Source organism: Ursus americanus, chromosome 19, assembly GCF_024610735.1.
Source record: "Ursus americanus isolate L20-20 chromosome 19, mUrsAme1.1.p, whole genome shotgun sequence".
NCBI classification, from domain to species: domain Eukaryota; kingdom Metazoa; phylum Chordata; class Mammalia; order Carnivora; family Ursidae; genus Ursus; species Ursus americanus.
The window spans coordinates 36,255,417-36,272,918 of record NC_142145.1 but is presented as its reverse complement, the minus strand read 5'-3'; the positions used below and the strand labels follow the sequence as shown (position 1 = coordinate 36,272,918).

General features: G+C 42.3%; 1 protein-coding gene across 2 annotated transcripts in view; it reads left to right on the top strand.

Moving 5' to 3' along the window:
- MAPRE2 (microtubule associated protein RP/EB family member 2) overlaps positions 1 to 17,502 on the top strand; it is a 149,525-nt gene that overhangs the window by 1,662 nt on the left and 130,361 nt on the right. The gene's annotated exons all lie outside the window — the stretch shown is intronic.

Here is a 17,502-nt window from a genome sequence, read left to right as displayed (position 1 = left end):
GATGGTCCTTGTCGAGACAGTGTCCTTTCTAGAAATGTCCCCTTGCTTTGCTTCACAGGCGTTCTTTGTGACTGCCAAACTAAGTTATCAGGGATTATGTGTCAGTAGGTCTCCAAGACAGGTTGGGAGGCCACCAGGTAGTCATTAGTTATGCTAACCTGGTAGGTTTCACTTGCATGGGGAGAGTGACGCTTCTCCAATGCAAAGGTTCCCAAACTTTGCTGCTTATTAGAATTACCTGGGGAGCTTTGGAAAATCCTGATGTCCACATGTCATCCCACCTCATTTAAATCGGACTGTTTGGTGATGAGAGCCAAGCATCCGGTTTGTTGTTTTATTAATCTGCAGGTAATTTCGTTGTGCAGCAAAGTTTGAGCACCACTGACGCAAAAAAAAAAAAAAAAAAAAAAGAGTTCAGTGGCCAGCAGCTGCAAGCGATGCTAGACAAGATGCCAGTTTAACTACTTGGGCGGGTGGGGAAAAGACGCTGAAACTGGAGTGTTGCTGACGAACGCCTTAGAGTGGGGGACTGTCGTCTGGCAGCTTGGCTGGCGGTGACACCTGCCACATCATCTTTCACCCTCTCTTGCCTTAGGTCCGGTTCTTATTGGAAAGATCGAAGTTCACTGTCATGCATGATTTCTGCGCGGTTGTTAAGGAGACGGGTAGAAACTTTCATTCCCATGATGACTCACGTGCAGAGGCAGTGGGGAAACCCAGCAGAAACTAACTGGGAGCAGCCTGGTGAGTCAGCAGGCTGCACTCCAAGGCGGAGCCCGGGGAATAGGAAGTAATTACATCCAGTAGCTTATTGACGCGCACTATTCCACTCCTTTGAAAGCATATTTGAATATCTGATCAGGATATGTTTGCTTGTAGAAGCCGATCCCTTTTCCAGCACCCTATTCTACCAGCTTCATTATAATGCTCCCTCCTGTTAGAAGGGGAAACACAAAGCCAACTAGACATCTTGTAATTCCCTGGGTGGGAGGCATAAAAGAAAAAGAAAGAAAACAGCTGGAGAGTGCTGCGGACTGGTTTGGGTTATTTCAATTACGTGACGTAGGGAGGATGAATTTGTAGCACATAAATGTTGAATACAGAAAAGTCAAATACTGCTTGATTACACACCCAGTGGTGGATTAAAGGATCTATTTAAATGGAAATGGTTATAGCTAACATTTTGCAAGAAATTTTGTTTCCTACTAGCCACAATTTCTTGCTTTAAAAAAAAATTTCCTAAGGCATACATGACCCTAATAAGATACTCTGCTTTAAAATGTACACAGATTATTAAACTTATTTTTCTTATTTTTATTACTATTAACTTCAATTTTTATACCTCTCCTTTCTTCATTATTCTTTATATTACCACGACTCTCAGTGCCTGGAACACAGCAAGCCTTCAGTGTGGTCAGCTATAGAACTTGGTTCGAATCTCTCATAGCCCCTATGTACCCTGCTTGGTCTTCTCTCCTAGGGGCCTTTGTGTCTGCAGCTCCCATAGCACAGAGCATAAGACCTTTCATGCTGTGGATGGTACTTGTTTATACTGAACATTATCAAAAGATGGGGAGACCATTTGTAAGCAAGGCATCCTGAGTACATTCACTTTTGTTATTCTCCAAGACAGACATTCTGGATATGGAGGAGCCGAACGTCTGTTTCTGTTCTTAAGTGCTATAAAACGGTAGCTCATTTTTTCATTTACAGTTTTACATAAAACAATTTAGCATTGTTTTTAACATAAAATAATTTAGTTAAAAACAATTTAACTAGTAATTGTCATACATAACTACACTCTCATAGATCGAAGATTCACTTCACAAGTTTGCTCTCTGCCAATTATTATGGAAAAAAACCAAATATCCAACTCTGTGGATGCTTAAAGGAATTCATGAAGTGAGGAGAGTTATTTCAGAGCACAGGACAAATAGGTAAGCACAGGACAAATGTCATTGGCCTTCATTAAAAATAGCACAAGTATATTTAAGTAGCCAGCATGTTTAAAAATGAGAAGTCAGTTGCGTTCTTTGACAGATGCCCCCCAAAATAAATGTTAATAAGAACTTCCAAAGGCCAAAATGATGTAAATGACCCCATTCTCATTTCCATGTAGCTTGGAAGAGGCACTGGGGATGCACAACGTTCCCATCCCTTTTTTGGGAGGTGTAAGATATCGAAGGCTGGAATGTGGTCTAGAAGGCTGGGTCTAACCCAGATCAATCAGAAACCGTTCATCAGAGGCTGGTGTAAACCTAGTTCTGTAGTACTTACAAGTGGGCCAAAACGAGGGACGTAGAAAGAAGGCGTGTCATCTCAATTTTTAAAACTCTCAAGTTTTTGAGAACAGATGAGAATTACCCAGGTTTTTTTTTTTAACCTTAAACTTATACAGCCTTTGGTCTTTTTTTTTTTTTAAGATTTATTTATTTATTTTAGAGAGAGAGAGCACTATGGGGGGGGGGGGTAGAGGGAGAGAGAACCTGAGACTCTCTACTGAGTGCAGACCTCACTCGAGATGGAGCTCAGTCTCGATCTCTGGACCCTGAGATCATGACCTGAGCTAAAACCGAGAGTCAGAAACTTAAATAACAGCCAGCCAGGTGCCCCCAGCTCTTTGGTCTTATTAACGTGTTAGGGCCTAAACAGAACTGGGTAGATAGAATTCCCATGTACCAAAAAGCACAAGTGCCAAATGTAAATGACCCGCCGGAGTGCTGAGAAACCTGGGGTACTGACTCCTTGCCCAGTGTCTCTTATATCATGCAGCTGTTTCTGGAATAGGGCTGGATATAATCTTGCTTAGAGGTTTTGGCTAGGCAAGTTCAGTTCTAATTCTCTGCTCCCTCCTTAAAATCGGAGAAACTATTTACATACTTCATGCTCTCACATGCTCTCACGAAGTCATCAACCTTTGGACTAAGCCAACGCCCTGAGCCATCTTTAGCTTCTTCTCCAGATAACCAAAGTAGGAAGTTTCAGAATCTTTGCCCAAATCATAGAAGCATGAACTCTCTTGTTTTAAGGGCCCTTACAGGTTCCTCGCACTATCCAACAAAAACATCAATGCCCTGTACACCATCTTTACTAAACAGTCCTTCAGTTTCTGCTTCGGGGTCTCCCTCACCACATGTTCCGTCCACAGAGCATTCTCTGCAGCCTTCACCCACTGGAGACCATAGAGAATGAAATCCAACTCTCTTATGTATTTACCTGCAACCCTCTTAAACACTTAAAGTGAATTTATTCTCCTTAATCAGGAAAATCTGGCTCTGGTATTTCAAATCTGTTCATTGCACACATTTTTTGCTCCAAATTTGCAACCATAAATTTCAAGAGAAGTCTTCAAAATTGTGATTTGTTACACCAGAGTTCTAGAATATGATTATTGGTAGATTTCCTCCCAGCACACCTAATCACCTACACACTTCAAAATGACCACCGACCCCAGGCTCGTGTTGAGTTGGAACCCATGGCTCCATCTGTTTCGGAAATCAGCAAACGATGGCCCTCTGTCTCTTGTTGTCTGTCCTGTGAACTAAAACTCGTTTTTGTTGTTTTTTTTTTTAATGGTTGAAAACATATCCAAAGAAGAGAAATATTTTGGGATCCTGGAAAATTATACAAAATGCAAACTTCAGAGTGCGCAATGGTTTAATTGTGCTACAGCCGTACTTTTCTACTTTCTACTAGCATGTTGTCTCTGGCTGCCTGTGTGCTCCTGCAACACGGGAGTGGCCCCAAACACCGAAGGGCCACAAAGCCTAAAATATTTACGAAATATTGACATGCAACGTTTGCACACCCTTGATTTATTCCCATTCAATATGCTTCAGTTTTAAATGAGAATTTGCTCACTTAAAGCCCTCATCTTTTTTCATTTTTTTCCCTTTAGTGAAGGGAAAATAATTTGTTTCCAAACACAGGTAAACTAATCACTCAAGATACTTTAGTTTCATATTTCCCTTTGGTGCATATAGTACTTTTCTAAATAATATATGAATTTTTGTGGTACAGTCAACTGTAACACTTCCGAACCTTAACAGGCCCAGACAGTGCAGTGCTGACAGCGAGCTCTGTCACTGTTTCCAGTGCTCCAGAAAGTGGGAAAACAGCCTTGACAGCAAGCCCAGAGTGACACTTGCCTTAACTCTTCAGCAGTAGGAACGTCCATTTTCTCTTTCCTAACCTGTGAGGGCCTTTTTATTCCTGCTTATTTGATTTAGTATATGAAGGTGTAATTTGAAGATTTATTGAGATTTGAGATTTTTTTTTCAAAGGTTATTTATTTGAGAGAGACAGGGAGAGAGCATAAGCAGGCCAGAGGGTCAGAGAAAGATGGAGAAGCAGACTCCTCCTCTTGGAGCAGGAAGCGGGGGAGGGGGCTCCATCCCTGCCCCCCATCCCCCATCATGACCTGAGCCAAAGGCAGCTGCTCTACTAACCGACTGAGCCACCCAGTCGCCCCAGGTTTGAGATTTTCATTGACTGTCACTTTAGTAACCGACTGAGCCACCCAGTCGCCCCAGGTTTGAGATTTTCATTGACTGTCACTTTATACACGTAAAACGTGATGTGGAGACTTGCTGTTCTTGAGAGTAGCACTACTCTTCTGAAGTATACATTTAAGATCAATTGCTCGCTACTTATAAAGGCAGTGCTCATTAAATAACAAGCAGATTTTCATATAGTCACTTACATCGCTAGAGGCTGGCAATACGCCATGGACAATTTAGTTTGACATTTCCAAATTCAAAAACAGATCAGATTATGATCCAGAAATTCAAATTATTTGCCTTCTGCCCAAGGCTGGACAGATTACTATGAAGAGTCTAGAAAGAATATTTGAAAGAACAATAACTACATTGATAGGAACTTGTGTTACTTTTTTTAAGTGTTGCCTCATAAAATTTCCTTCAGTTAAGAGAACTTCCTCTTTTTGATGACTTGTTAATGCCACTGACTGCAAATGAGTTTCACCTAGATTAAGAGAGCACTTTTAAGGGTTATATATAACTGGTCCTCTTCGTCCCTTCCAAAATCAGTACACCTACAATTTAGAAACCGAAAATGGTGGTTGGGGTTCCTTTTTCACTAGATCAAACATGCATTATAAATAGTGTAAAGTTTGAGGTACCTGAGATAAACTAAATAATTTCTAAAAACAAAACAAAAAAAAGTGTAAGGGTATTTAACCCCATCCTCGGACTGTTGGTAACAATGGCATGTAGATAAGTAATGCCCAAGGTGACTTAACCCGCTCTTGCTCCTGGAGTAACTGGGGAAGAAGGATGAAGGGAGACAAATGAAGACAGATTGTGTAACCAGTTCAAGTGAAAAGTAACTTTCCTCCCTTATCATAATTTAGATTTCACATTTTATTAACTACATTTTGTTCAATATAGCTTGTGCCATATATAGATCACGTGTAGCTCTCTCCAAAGTAGTTCCAAAATTTAACGGTATGGAGAGTCCTCAAAAAGTTAAAAATAGAACTGCCTTATGCTCCAGCAGTCACACCACTGAGCATTTACCTGAAGAATGCAAGAACACTAACTCAAAGGGATGGGTGCACCCTATGTTTATAGCAGCACTATTTACAATAGTCAAGATACCGAAATAGCCCAAAGGTCCATCGATTGATGAATGGATAAAGAAGATGTGCACACACACACACACAGAAATACTATCCCGTTGTGAAAAAGAATGCAATCTTGTCATTTGCAGTGACATGGATGGCTCCAGAGAGTATAATGCTAAGTGAAATAAGTCAGAGAAAGACAAATACCATATGACTTCACTCATACGCGGAATTTAAGAACCAGAACAAACAAGCAAAGAGAAAAAAATAAGAGAGAGAGGGACAAACCAAGAAACAGACTCTTAATTATAGAGAATAATCTGATAGTTACCAGAGGGGAGGTGCATAGAGGAATGGATTAAACAGGTGATGGGGATTAAGGCGGGCCCTTGTTGCGATGAGCACAGGGTGATGTATGGAAGTGTTGAATCACTCTGTTGTACGCCTGAAACTAATATAATGCTGTATGTTAACTAACTGGAATTTTATTTATTTATTTATTTATTTATTTATTTATTTATTTATTTATTTATTTATTTATTTATTTATTGAGAGGGAGAGAGAGCGAGTATGCAAGGAAGGGTGGAGGGGTGGGAAAGGGGCAGGAGGAGAGGGAGAGAGAGAATCCTAAGCAGGCTCCATGCCAGGGCCGAGCCCCACATGGGGTTTGATGTCCCATGACCCTGAGATCATGACATGAGCTGAAATCAAGAGTCAGATACTCAACTGACTGAGCCACCCAGGTGCCCCATCACTAACTGGAATTAAAATAAAATTTGAATTAAAAAAGTAGTTCCAAAATTACGAACCTTCTTAAACTAATTGGATTTTACTATATTTTTACCAGAGTAAGAAATTCATAATTTTTAATTGCTTAAATAGGGGTAGAATACTCAAGCATTTTGCTAACAGGTAAACCTTGGTATTAATTTAGGATTAATTATAAACAACATGGCAAGAATGACTATTGGTATTTGGAGTACTAACTCCAAGAGAAGGGAAAATAAGCCAGAAAAGGCAGGTGGAAAATGAGGCAATTTCCTTTAGTTTTGCTAACGTATCTGAAGCTTTTTATTCAATGTCCTACATTAAAGTAAAACCAGAGGACCAGATTATAAGTAAAGGCTGTTCTCAACAACTGATAAGCAAGAGGTGAGAGCGTGACTGCAACCACCTGACACTTTCCTTCCTTCTTTCAAAGATGATCTTCAGTCCAATCAGCTTGCCAGAATTAGATGTATTAAGAAGCACCTTTCTTGATTCTAACCAACAAACCACTATCTCCATTTTCCCACTGATCTTCTTCAGTCCTGGAAAGTGGAAAAGAAAGTGAGAGAGCTAGATGGAATACCTTTCTGTTTTGTTCCCCTTGGTGTCCCCCCCCCCCCCCCCGGGCCCCAAAGGAAACTGTTGATGGACGACTTTTGTTAGTTTCACTTCCGGCTTGCCTTCTATCATAATTTTTTTTGTTAAGTGTGGTCTTCTGGGCACAAATCTTCTAAAAGGAGTTTCCACACATCAACAGCAGTAGTAACCACGTGCTATATGTGTTATTGGCAAATCCAGAAAGCCATTCTCTGTGCAGTTGGAATGTTTAAACAACCCGGTTAGTGGGTCTGTTAATTCTCCATGCCGGCGTCTGTCCTCTCGGCCCTTCAGCGTTAGTTAGGACCTGGAACTGTGTGCGTTTACCTCGGGTTGCGAGGTGAAATAGAGGATACCCAGTTAAATCTGAATCTTAGATCAATAATGATTTTTTTTAGTTTAAGTATATATTACGTATATGTATTACATGGGGGTACGTACCCTCATACTAAAATAATGAATCTTTTATCTAACATTCAAACTTAACTGGGTGTCTCGTATTTTTGGATGTTTGAAGTTTGGTTTTCTTTTTCTTTTCTCTTTTTTGTTTTTGCTAAATTTGCAACCCTACTTTTATCGCACAGTAAATCTCAAAATGCCTCACTTTCCCGGTCTGTAAAATATCTGATCTGAGACTGTATGTCCAAGATAAAAAAAGTAGAATGTCTGAGCTGCCTTCACCTACCAGAGAAAAAAATCAAGCCATTATCTGAAGTTTTCTGCACAACTTACCTAATTAAGAAGGGAAATGAAAAGTAAACCCAGAGCTACAAAATTAGCAATCTTATTTTGTAAGATACTATAAGGTACTTTCTATTCTTTCACAGACCTTCTAATATAATAGATACATCGAAAGGTAAACTATTAGCAAGTGGAGTACTTGAGAAGTCATCAACCACGTCCACATGACTAATCAAAGTTCCATGCTAAGCAACATTCCATGATCTCAAGTGATTCCAAGGAAGTGCCGTCCCAGGGGATTCCAGTGATGCCTCACCAGTCTAGTCGTGGGAGCTCCCAGAAGCTGCAGTTCAGTATGGACTAGGAGCATCTTAAAATGCGGAATTCAGGCTCCACCCCAGACCTTCTCGATCAGTCCTCACTTTAACAAGATCTGTAGGCGATTCACATGCACAGGGAAGTTTGAGAAACCCTGAAGCAGAGGATTCACTTGTTCATACATAAATTTGGTTTACTACCATGTTGAAATAACCCTTAACAAAACTCTAACACCTAAGACGAAATCATTTCTTTTGATCAAATATCTTTGATATGCAACTATTTCGATTTTCTCTTTATGAGGATCCTAAATGACCATTTCTAATATTGTTTTATAACGAACATATTTAACAAAATAAGACAAATGTAAGTTTGAAAAAGACTCTCATAAGGACTAACTAGACAGCCTATTATAAATAAGATTCTGGTTTGTCCTTCATTAATAACCCATAAATTAGGTGGCACACACTTCCTGGTCCTCAAATCACCAGCAAATCTCCTGTGTTTCTTCATTTCGCACACTGTAAGTTTCATAAGAATATTTATATGTCAACACCACACATGTATGTATTTGTATCTAGATTCCTTTAAAACTGACAGAGGGCATGTAGTTTGAGCCTGTGGCAAATTCCAAACTGCTCTTGTGAAATTTGGAGTTTTAAAAAGTCATAGAAATGTTCCCATAGATTTTAATTCCTTTTGAGTTTGAAATCACTTCCTTATGCCTGCCCGCCTGTTTTTTTAGAAGTTACAGTGCTGTGGGGCACCTGGGTGGCACTCGGTTAAGCAAACTGACTCTTGGTTTCAGCTCAGGTCGTGATCTCAGGTCATGATCTCAGGGTCGTGATCGCAGGCTTGTGAGTTGGAGCCCCAAGCCAAGCTCCACACTCAGCACAATGTCTGCTTAAGACTCTCTCTCTCTCTCTTTGCCCTTCCCCCAAAATAAATACATAAATCTTAAAAACAAAAGAAAAAGCTACAGTGTTGTATCACAGAAAAAATTCTGGAACTGGAGCAAGAACATCAGAAAAGCCTGATGCTTAAAACTAGTTCCGCCACTAACTGGGTATCTTTGGAGATGTTACTTAACATCCTTAACCAACATCCCTCGAATTAAGTTTTCACATCTGTCAAACAGGGACAGTGGAGTCTGGCATTGTCTCACAGGATTCTTGTAAGACTCAGATAAGGTGTGAGTCTTTATGAGGACTGTATTATGTATAGTAACAGAATCGTAGGATTTGTTTAATGGTTTTCAGATAGGGCTAGCAGTAGACTAAATATTGTATATGTATTTTCCTGCAACACATCTAATTGGGAAGGAAGGTGATGTTAATTTTAAGAGTTCCATTTATGCACCGGGAATGGAAACATAGAGCATATATCTTACAGACTTCTAGCTTATGGCTCTATGTCCTCAACAACCACAACCTTCCTTCTGCTCCTCAGAAACAACGTTGTCCCCCTTGCCCAGGACAAGGACGTGTCCTGGGACACCAAGCAATGAATTCCTCATCAGGCTGCTACTCTTCACTCTGTGAAGGCAAAAGACACAACGTTTGGTGTTTTTATTTCTGTCAGAATTCTATATAATCCCCCCTGCATTTTTTCCCCAGGCAAAATTTACTAAAAGATTATAAAAACATGCTTCAATATTTTTAATTACTCACCTCTTTTTCTAAAATATTACCCCTTCAAAACACACATCTTTATGTAGTGAGCATAACCGCGTCACTACATAATTGTCGCAATTACTTACTAAGTAGCTCTGTATCCTAGCCAATCACGTAATCCCAAATTGGAGGAAGCCACGTGGTCATTTTGTCAAAAGACACCCCAGTACAGAATCCACCCCCCCCAACCAGCACTTGGAGGAGAAACTAAGTTATCCTTTTGCTGTTGTTTTAATAAATGCAATATAAGGGGCACCTGGGTGGCTCAGTTGGTTGAGCGACCGACTCTTGATTTAGGCTCTGGTCATGATCTCAGGGTCATGAGATGGAGCCCCTGAGCAGGCTCTGCGCTGGGCATGGAGCCTGCTGAAGATTCTCTCTCTCCCTTTCTGCTCCACCTTGCACGGGCACACACTTTCTCTCAAATTAATTAATTAATTAATTAAAAACATCATATCTTAATAAAGCTAAATTATAAATAAATAAAACAAGACACATTAGCAAGAGTTTAAAAAAGATGAGAAAGGGGCATGAGGAGAGCCACTTCTAATCTTACCACCTCTGTGCAACTATTAAAAAAAAAAGGATTTCCCTTTTTGTGTAAAGCTCTTATTGACTGTATTCACATTTAACAATATTTCACATAAACATTTTCCTTAGCATGTTGAATGTTATCTGCCACAGCCAGCATAATGTTTCTAGCTTCAGTGCCTTCGCACAGCTCTCTGCCTGGGGTGTCTTCCCCTAGTGTAGTTAGGCTCAGCCTTTGTCTCAGCTCAGCTGTGAGTCCCTGTCTTAGCTCAGCTGTGAGTTCCTCGAGGTCCTTGCGGCGCAGAGTGCGCTCCATGGACCAGCGGCACCTGCGTCACCTGGGAGCCTCCTACAAAGGCTGAAGCTAGGCTTCCATCCCAGAGATTCTCAATCAAAATCTGTACTGTATTAAGATTCTCAGGTGTTATGGATTAACATTTGAGAAAGATTGTTCTGGAAAGCCTTTCCGAGCCTCCTGACCGCCCCCACCTCCCGCGGGCCCGCCCACCCATCCAGGATAGGTCAGGTGACTCACTGCGGTTTGCCTTGAATTCCCCGCACAAGGGCTTCCCCAGCGCATAAATGGGTTGGAGATGGGGATGGACTCGTATTCCTCTTCAGGTCCCCAGGTTCGAGCGCGGCGCTTGGCATGTAAGCTTCAGTACTTGGAGTTGTTTTATCGTTTTCTGACACCGCGGCTTTGTAGATGAAAAGATACAGGTGAAAATTTTCTTTCATGCTGGGAAAGTGGGTAGTCAGGCAGGACCTTCTGGGTCGCAGTTTGGGAGTCCCCTCTATGTGCAGTCTTTACTGTGGGAAATATAACGGGTTGGGGGGAAAGAAATGCTTCCCTCTGTGCGAATAATTTCTGAAAGTCCACTGTTGGAACTTGATCCTTTTTGCTGAAGGTATTGAGTATCTGTTAGCAATGTCTCCGGGAGAAGGAGCACTTTATACTTGGCATCGGGGCTGAGCAGCTGGCAGATTTCGGTAAGCATTTGGTACGACCTAGAGAGAAAGATAATGGTTCTCTGATGGGAGAAGATAGGGCGCTCTAGTAGGTGTTAGAAAAGTGAAATGGTGGAATGTTGGAAAACAACTTCTCATCCTGACAGATGTTACAATAGGTTTTATCTTGAATCCTACCATAGGATCTTCCATTTAAAAAAAGTTATCTATAAAAATCTCAGGATAGGACCTTTCCCCCCTATCCTGCCTTTCATCGAGTCCTTTCAAAGCAAACCGCTGTTACCCTGGGGATTTCTTTCCCCGGCCCCCCCCCCCCCGATACTGGTTTTAAAACCGAAGGCAAAGTGAAGGTCCTTCTACATTGAGGTTTCTGAACTCCTACTAAAATTAAAAGCTGAACTGTGGGGAGCTTTCTCTGTGTTCAGGAACCATTTGGTCCTTTCATTGTGGGAGGAACGCTTTGTGAACTCGCGGACGGACAATCTGATAGAGGGAGGCGCAGACCGGGAGGCTGCTGTTTTGAATTAGCAGAAGGCTGATTAGGGCTTTGGAATCCAGTTGTATCCAGAAACAAGAAATGTCTGTCCTGCAGAGCTATTGTTTGTCTTATTTGAAAGGAACAAGAGGCTCCTGGTACTGCTTACCAATGGCTCTCACAATTAGGCTCATAGACCACGAGGAGTAGAACTATATTCAAGAATGTGTGGCTTCTTTTCCCCTTTGGGAGCTGGTCGCTGTGCTGACCTGTCACCATGGACACCAGCTTCAGCTGAGTCTTGAATCTGAGTCTGGTTTCTCTTGCAGAAGAGTGTATCGGGTTGTTTTTCTGTCCTAAGCTGCTTATGTGAGTGTCTGGGATGATGCTATTCACAGTAATTTGCCCAGACAGGGACCTTGGGTGGGGTTTTTAAGAGTCCTTTGACACCTGCAGACTGAACCTTGTTGAGCAATCTGACGCAGGTGAGCCATGCAGGATGGGTAGAACTATTGTGTTCTCTACACTGTGACCTCAAGCCTAAGTCCATTTGAGTCATATTTTCCCACGGGGTTTGTGGCCCATCCCAAAGGAAAGACATTCTTAATACCTTAGTCTTGTGAAGTTTAGTGGAATCTGAAAGCCATGTGCATTTTTTTGGTTTTTCACATTTGGGAGAGTTTGTTTTTAAATGGCGAGTAGTTAATAACTTTGTTGCTCATTAATTTTGTGTGCCTTTGGGAGACTTTTATGCTTGGCCCTATCTGAAAAAACTGCAAATTTTCTAATGATCATGCATAGAGGCTCTAGAGATTAAAAAAGGGGAAGTTAAAATTCCATTTGCAAAGATTTAAAGTATTAGAGAAATGATAGTCAAACCAAGAGGAAGCAGCAACATCTACCAAAACACTCGAAAGAAAAAAAAAAACGTGATTAAGCAGCTGAGACAAAGAATGCTTGTCTCTACCCCCTTAACCAATGATCTTCTTTTAAAATCTTTGCAAGTTAGGCACAATACCATTCCTGCTATTCTTAATAACAAGTCAACTTAAATTGATTATAGGAGGACCTGTGTCTTGTCCCAGCTCTGCTTAAAGTGCAGTCCCAAACCACTCAATCCACCTGTGACCTCTCCCCGCCTCAACCAGGCGTGTATCTTACCTTTTACGTATGCTTTCCCCATAAGAAATCTCAGCACTCCAAAAGCCAGTTGTTAACCCATCTTTCTTAGGATAAAATGTAATCAAAAATGTAATGGGACCTGGACTTTTTCTTGAGAGAATCCATAAGGTTTTCAATACATGCGGAAAATGCATCATTTTGATAGTACATTAACACATTGAATTATTTGAATTGCCGTAGGCAGAAGTAGTGGTAAGATGCAAACTTCCGTTTAACATAGGAAGAATGCCACTGTAGCTCAAAATGTGAAAGTAGTGTGATTTTTGGCAAAGCAGGCACATTTTAAAGAGCATCCACTTGGATACCCCACTGAGCTCACTTTGCCCCATGCGTGTAGTTGTCAGCATTCTGTCCTCTCCCCATCCATTGGCCTGGGCCATACAGAGATCCCATATCTTACCCTGTTAGAAAGAAGGGAAGACGTGGAAAAAACAGGACTACTGACCCAGTCCAGCTGTGCGCTGTATTGAGCTGCCCCAAAGTACAGGCAGAAACAAGAGCCCTGCATCCTCCTGGCACTCAAGCATATTGTGCTCATGGGAAGGCTAGGGGATGCATTAGCTCTTCCCATGGGGAGCAAAAAAGAAGCACCTTGGGGGATGGGGAGGAACAAGAAGGCACAAAAACTAACTTCTCTAGGGAGGACTCAAAAGATTTGAAAGAAATAAGAATCTTAAAACCCTGCATTGAGAACAATGTCGATAAAGTATGAAATTCCTACAACGATCTGAGCTAGCTAGCATTCAACCTAAAGCGAACAGGAGAAGTTCTACTTGTGGTCAAAAAATAGTTTTGTTCTTTGCTTTCCACTCCCCCACTCCCCCCCCCCACCCCCGCTTCCACTGCCAACCTTTAGAGATGGTGGTCAAACCACGGAGTTTGCTGAAGTCACAGACTACAGAAAAGGCCACAGATAGGCTTCACAAGGGCCAGTGAGGGTCAGGCTCAAGGCCACATCCACAAGATCCCTTCAGATGGGCATTCTCTCCCATTCTTTCTAAGCCATCGGTTTTCCCTAGGGTTGATTCTACTTTGGCATTTCCTTATCCTATAACTAATACTCAGATCCAATTGACAAGGAAGATGTGTTCAAACGGTGATGATGAACTTGAGTATTTTCCATTAACACAGAAATCTGCAGTAGCTAAAGAAATCTGATACGTAGCAGTAACACTCTAATTCTGCACTTGACAGAATACGAAGAACTGGAGCCCAGAGTTTAAATGGTATGCCCACAGTCACATACGAGGGGGAAAGCCTCAGTCCCAGGGAATTTTACTCCAGGTGCAATCTCTTTACAGCAGGCAGGTTTACAAATGATAGTTGGATTCCCCGAGTAGCCCTCAAAGGTCCCTTTAACTCCTAAAACTACTGAATTGTAACAACCTCCTATTCCCCATTGCAAGATGCATGGGGTTTCAAAAAATTGGTTGGTAGATCCATTTTGGGTACATAGCCCACCACAGATGAGGACTCCTAACATGCTGGCATTTCTCTCGGTTCGAAAATGCAAAGTGCACCTACAGAAGTCCTCAGGACTTGTCCGGGAGTGTTGTTAGAAAGCGCTGGTGATCTCAAAAGCCTAACCTGCTACTTTTAGGCAGAATGGTAATTCAAGTATTGTAGAGTTTACTGAAATATTTAGCTGTTGCAAACTTCTTTAAAAAAAAAAAATTGTCAGAGCACAAGCAAGGGGAGTCACAGGCAGAGGGAGAAGCAGGCTCCCCTCTGAACAAGGAGCCCAATACGGGACTTGATCCCAGGACCCTGGGATCCTGACCTGAGCCACCCAGGCATCCCGCTTTTGCAAATTTCTTAAGTTTTTTGCTCCTTTTTTGCTTTAGAGGGACTACTTGGTAGTTCATCTGAGCACCCTCCTATCTCTCACACACACTGGATGTATGTGTGGTAAACTCAGCTGAGTGTGTTCTCTGTGCACGGGAAACTAAGTGGCTTCATTGAGGGTATCAAGGTAACAAGATTCAGAACCATCCATTTCAGGTCAGCAGAGAAGCAACAACAAATGTTGGTGATTAGCACTCCCTAACACATTTGCACAGGTGAGTTAATTAAGTACCTAACATCTTAGAAAGCAGAGAACTTTCCCTAAGGACCTGAAACTCAGGATGAGTAAGTGACCACTGGGGGATTAGGGATGTGGGGGAGAGAGGAGAAGCAAGGGAAAATGTGCTCCAAGAATGGACTTGAGCTCCTTAATTTGGCTTTGGTCCGTCCTCGGTAACAAGGTCTGAGCTATAAATGAGTTTACTTCATTTGGGATCATCTGAGTGAATGGCCCATCTGACTAAGTGCAGGCCTGATTACCACATAGCAGATTGTGGGAAGAGCTCTGAAAACAGATCCTGTGCCTTGCAACTCAGTGTGGTTCCCAGACCAGCAGCATCTAGAAGTTTCTAGAAAGGCAGAATCTCAGCCCTCACCCTAGGCCTATTGAATCATCATCTAAATTTTAAGATTCTCTGCTGACTCAAAATCTGAAAAGCAGTGCCATTAGGGAACCTGAAAGATTAAATACTTATTTTCCTCTAATTTTCAGAACGAGGAAGACACGCATGGCTTTCAAATCCTACATATCCTCCAAAGGAACAGCAGTCATAAGTTTTTCCCTTTCGCTCTTCACTTTCCTGTCAGTGGGTTTGCCTTCACAACCTCATGGTAATAGCTATTAGTGTCTATGAGCTCCTCGCTGGCTGCATTATATATTTCTCTTTATTTTATTTTATTTTATTTTAAAGATCTTATTTATTCGACAGAGATAGAGACAGCCAGCGAGAGAGGGAACACAAGCAGGGGGAGTGGGAGAGGAAGAAGCAGGCTCATAGCGGAGGAGCCCGATGTGGGGCTCGATCCCATAACGCCAGGACCACGCCCTGAGCCGAAGGCAGATGCCTAACCGCTGTGCCACCCAGGCGCCCCTATTTTTCACTCTTTAGACACTCAGCACTTAGTAGGGCATCTAGGGTGTCATAGATGCGTAACATGGCGTTCATGAGCTCTAGCTCCAAAGTCCCAGCCCTGCCACAAGCCTCTGCTCGCGTATCTGTAGGATAAGAATAAGTCTCCTCCCTCAGAGGGCTACTGCGGGCAGTAAATGAGCTGATACGGGTGACCTACCAAAGACAGCACCTGACACGTACTAGCTGCACAGAAGCGATACCTTGTTCTTAGGTGCTCAGTCAGTGTTGAGCCAATGAATGGATAGGAACTTCATATAAAAAATACTTTATGAAAATCAAAATTTGGTGTTCTGTTGCTTCAAAAATACGAAATTTTAATATGCAAAGAAAGCCTGACATAAGGGAAGAAAAAGGGAAGCGGGCTCAAAATGAGCCCAGAGGAAAGGCATGTGATTTGGACTCAGAAGACCAGAGTTTGGGTCCCAGCTCTATCCTTTTTATCAGCTATGAGATCTCCTATAAAAACAAGTTGCCATGATTAATTACTCTTTATTTCCTGGGGTTATGCAAAAAAAAAAAAAAAGGACTTGTAACTGATGGAGGAGGAGGGTAAGGCCCACCTTGCTCATTATCGTATCCCCACATCTCAGCCCAAAGACGCCCTGTGATGTGCTTGTTCAATTGGACTGGAGCATGCACTCTCAATGGGGACAAAACCTAGAAATTGCATTGGTTCGTGGCCCTCTAAATCTCAACCCTAACAGACAAAATCTGTCCCTTAGTATTTAATTTTTTTAAAGATTTTCTTCATTTGAGAGAGAGACAGAGCGAGCACGCGCAAGTGTGAGCACACCAGTAGGGGGAGAGAGAGGGAAAAGCAGACTCCCCGCTGAGCAGGGAACCTGATGTGAGATTCGATCCCAGCACTCTGGGATCGTGACCCGAGCTGAAGGCAGACACTTAACCAACTGAGCCACCCAGGCACGCCATTAGTATTTAACTTCTTTACAGTGGGGAGTGAGCTGACCGGGAGGCAATGTCTAAAAAGGCTCCTTGGGAGGCAGAGAATGAGTGGGATCATCTGGGAGAAAATTAGATGTCTCAGACTCCATATCAGATGACAGTTTCTAAGGAAGAGAAATAAAGGAGCAGAAGACCACTAGCCAAAAGGCAAGCACAGTGAATGAGTGGAGAAAAAATTGATTCCAAGTTCAGGGTGCGATGATCTATGTGAAACAACTTTACATGGTGAAGTGCTGCACTCCACCTTGGCCCTGCCTGCAGAGGTGGCCATCATCTCCTGGTCGGCATCATGGCTGCCCTCGGATCTCTGGTGAAGCCCAGCATCATTAAAAAGAGGACCAAGAAGTTCATCTGGCACCAGTCAGACCAATATGTAAAAATTAAGCACAACTGAGGGAAACTCAGAGGTACTGACAAGAAGGTGCACCAAAGATTCAAGAGTCAAATCTTGACGCCCAACATTGGTTATGGGAGCAACAAGAAAACAAAGCACAGCCTCACCCGTGGCTTCCAGAAGTTTCTAGTCCACCACACCAAGGGGCTTGGAGTGCTGCTGCTCTGCAACAGATCTTACTGAGGAGAGATGGCTCACAGTGTCTCCTCCAAGAACCCCAAAGCTGCTGTGGAAAGAGCAGCCCAGCTGGCCATCAGGTGCCAATCCCAATGCCAGGCTATGCAGTGAAGGAAGCAAATAGATGGTGTATATGCATGTTGCATTTGTGTTAATAACCCATAAAACTATAAAGAAAAGAGCTATAGACCTGTATAATTCTGAAAAGAGAA